The following is a 4,175-nucleotide window of genomic DNA, read 5'->3' on the forward strand; positions in this document are numbered from 1 at the left end:
GTTGCTTTCAGTCACTAAGGTTGTGGTAATTTGTTACAGGAGCAATATAAAAATTATGTAATATAATGTAATGGCTAGGTTATGTAGTAGGTTTACAGTTAACTTTTTAACAAATTCCTTACTGTTTTAAAAAGAGATTGTACCATATTAAGTTTCCACTAGCAGTGTATGAGAGGTCCAGTTGCATCACATGATCACCAATACTTAAAATAATCAGTCTTTTTAATTTGAACATTCTAGTGGATATACACTGGTATCTCATTGGAGTTTTAATTTTCATTTCCCTGGTGAATAACAATGTTGAGCATCATGTCATGTATTTATTTGCCACTCATATATCTTCTTTGGTGAAGTAGCCACTTAAATCTTTTGCCCATTAAAAAAAATGGATCATTTTTCTTATTATTATTGGGTTGTATGAGTTCTTTATATATTCTAGATACCAGTTCTTTTTTGGATATATGTTTTGCAAACATCTTTTTCCACCCCATAACAGTGTCTTTAAAGAACAAAAGGTTTAATTTTTATGAAGTCCAATTTGTTGTTTATGGTAAGCAGCTTCTGAAATGGCATCTAATGATCCCACCTTCTAGCATCTATGCCCTTGTGGAATCTCCCCCCCTTGAGTGTGAGCTGGACCTAGTGATTTGTTTCCAATGAAAAGCCTGTGGAAAGTGATGAAATGTCACTTCCAAGATTATGCTACAAAAGTCTGTGACTTCTTCTCGCTTATATCCTCTCTCTGGCTCTTCTTTCATCCTTCATCTGATGAAGCAAGCTGTCCTCTTGTGAGCTGCTCTATTAAAAGGCCCACCTGGCAAAATCAAGTGTGACCTCTGGCCAATAGTCAGCAGGAAACTAAGGCTCTCTCAACAACCCTTGTGAAACTGAATCCTGCCAACAACCACATGAGTGAGCTTGAAAGTAGACCCCTACCCAGCTGAGACTTCAGATGAGACCACAGGTCCAATAAAAATTACATTGTAGCCTTGTGAAAGACTCTGAGCAGAGGGCCCAGCTATGTTATGCCTGGATTCCTGACTCACAAAGGTTATAATGTATGTTGTTTTAAGCCACTGAGATCTGAGATAATTTGTTACAGAACAGTAGATAATGAACACAATGGATTTTTTTCTTTCATGCTTTTTGCGTCCTATTCGAGAAATCTTTGCCAAACCCAAGGCCATAAAGATTTTCTCATATGTTTTCTCCTAGAAATTTTAAAGTGTTAGCTCTTACAGTTAAGTCTATGATTCATTTTGAATTAATTTTTGTAAATAGTGTGAGGTAAGAGTATATAGGGTGTGTATAGTGTGAGATTCATTCTGTTACATATGGCTCTATCCAACTGTTCTAGCATTTGTTGAAAATAATGTCCTTTCCCCATTGATTTGCATTACTCATTTATGAAAAATCAATTGACCATATATGTGTGGCTCTAATTCCAAACTCTCTACTCTGTTCTATTATCTATCTTTACACCAATACCATATCACTTTGATGTCTGTAGCTCTATAAGTCTTAAAATCAGATAGTGTAAGTCCTACAACTTTATTCTTTTCCAAAGTTGTTTTGACTGTTTTAGATTCTTTTCATCTTCATATACATTTTGGAATCAACTTGTCAATTTCTACACAAAATTCTGCTGACCTTTTTTAATAATTGGGATTGTATTGAATCTATAGGGGGAGAATTGACATCTTAACAATATTGAGTCTTCTGATCCATGAATATATCTTCCATTTATTTAGATCTTCCTTAATTTCTTTTAGTAATGTTTTGTCCTTATCAGTATACAGGTTTTCAACATCTTTTGTCAAATTTATTCCTCAATAGTTCATATTTTCAATGCTATTAAAAACAGTATAGGGCTTCCCCGGTGGCGCAGTGGTTGAGAGTCTGCCTGCCGATGCAGGGGACACGGGTTCGTGCCCCGGTCTGGGAGGATCCCACATGCCGCGGAGCGGCTAGGTCCATGAGCCATGGCCACTGAGCCTGCGCGTCCGGAGCCTGTGCTCCGCAAGGGGAGAGGCCACAACAGTGAGAGGCCCGCATACCGCAAAAAAACAAAAACAAAAAACTAGTATAGATTTCTAAATTTTGATTCTTTACTGTGGCTAGTATCTTTATATATTTTCTATATTGACCTTGTATACTTCAACAAAGATAACTCACTTCCTAGCTATAGTAGCTTTTTAAATATAGTTTCTTAGGATTTTCTACATAGATGTTTATGCTGTCTATAAGTAAAAACAGTTTTCTTTCTTCTTCTACAATCTATGTTTTTAATGTCTTTTTACAGCCTTAATACAATGTTGAATAAAAGAGGTGAACATAGACATTTTTGCCTTGTTTGGAATCTAAGAGAAGAAAGCATTCAGTCTTTTATGATTAACTACACGTTTAGCTGTAAAATTTTCAGATACAGCCTTTGTCTTACTTTGTTGAAAGTTTTCATTGGAAATGAATGCAAGATTTGTCAAATGTTTTCCCTGCATCTATTGAGTGTGTTTGTGTGTGCGTGTGTGTGTGCATGTGAGTTCGAATGTGGTTAATTACATTGCTTGATTTTCAAATGTTGCACCAGTCTTGCGTTCCTAGGATAAACTATTTTAGTCATAATCTATTATCTTTTGTATACATTATTGGATTTATTTTGTTAAAACTTTGTTAAGAAACTTTGCCTTTATATTCATGAGGAATATTGACGTGTGGTTTTATTTTATTGTTTTTGTCTGGTTTTTGTACTTGTTTAATGCCGGGCTCATCCAATGAATTAAGAAATATTCCTTCCTCTTCAATTTTCTGGAAGACTTTTCATACAATTTTTATTATTTCTCTTTTATCTTTTGGTAGTCTTCAACAGCGAAGTAAACTGGGCCTGGAATTTTCTTTATGGGAAAGTTTTTAACTAAAAATTTTATTTCTTTAATAGATGTAAAGCTTTTCATATTATCTATTTCTTCATGAATAAGCTTTGGTGGTTTATATATTTCATACAGGTTTCTGAATTAATTGGTATAAAGTTGTTCATAATACTTCCTTACTATCTTTTTAATGTTTGTAGACTCAGTAGTGATGTCCCTCTCACCTTGATATTGATGATTTGTGTCTTCTTTTTTTTGTGTACTTCCTCAGTCAGGCTAGTGGCTTATCAATTTTATTGATTTTTCTCAAAGAACCTGTTTTTGGCTTCATTGATTTTCTTCATTCTTTTGGGGATTTTTTGTTTTCCATTTCATTGATTTCTACTCTTAATTTATTATTTCCTTTCTTTGGCTTATTTGGACTTAATTTGCTCTTCCTTTTACAGTTTCTTTTTTTTAAACATCTTTATTGGAGTATAATTGCTTTACATACATACAGTTTCTTAAGGTAGAATATTGGTCAAGATTTGAAACAATGCTTTTTTAATATATGAGTTTAATGCTGTATATTTCCTCCTAAGCACTGCTTGATGGTCATTCACATATTTTTCTTTTAACTCAATTCAAAATAATTTGTAATGTCCTTTGGATTGCTTTCTTTCACTTATGGATTATTTAAAAGTGTGTTATTTAATATCTAAATATATGGGGAGACTGACGTTTGGCTGCAACGCGGGAGGCGCGTGGCAAGGATGGCGCTGGCGCGGGCCTGGAAACAGATGTCCTGGTTCTACTACCAGTACCTGCTGGTCATGGCACTGTACATGCTGGAGCCCTGGGAGCAGACTGTGTTCAAATCCATGCTGGTTTTCATCGTGGGGATGGCACTGTACACAGGATATGTCTTCATGCCTTAGCACATCATGGCGATACTGCACTACTTTGAAATTGTACAGTGACCAAGATGTGACCGAAATCAAGAAGTTCTTTAGGGAAGAGCCACCGTCTGAAGTTGGAACGAGACTTCATCAGATATCATAAGAAACTCTACTAGATGTCAACATAACCAACCCTCTGAATATAAAGACTAAAATTTATGAGTAGAACAGGAAAACAATCCTGACTCATGTGTTGTGTTCTTTATTTTTAATTTTAAAAGAGGCTCTTGTATAGTAGTTTTTGTCTATTTTAACATTGTAGTCATTTGTACTTTGATATCAGTATTTTCTTAACCTTTGTGACTGTTTCAATATTACCCAGTGAAAGCTTTTCTTAATGTAACTTTGAGTACATTTTAATTGCCTTCTA

General features: G+C 34.8%; 1 pseudogene across 1 annotated transcript; it reads left to right on the forward strand.

Moving 5' to 3' along the window:
* Positions 1 to 3,433: 3,433 nt before the first annotated feature.
* On the forward strand, positions 3,434 to 3,934 carry LOC308612027 (serine palmitoyltransferase small subunit A-like; annotated as a pseudogene). Its single transcript has one exon. The product of its transcript is annotated as a serine palmitoyltransferase small subunit A-like (transcript).
* The last annotated feature ends 241 nt before the right edge of the window (positions 3,935 to 4,175 follow it).

This window comes from Mesoplodon bidens, assembly GCF_964165515.1.
Source record: "Mesoplodon bidens genome assembly, chromosome: 2".
Lineage (NCBI taxonomy): Eukaryota > Metazoa > Chordata > Mammalia > Artiodactyla > Ziphiidae > Mesoplodon > Mesoplodon bidens.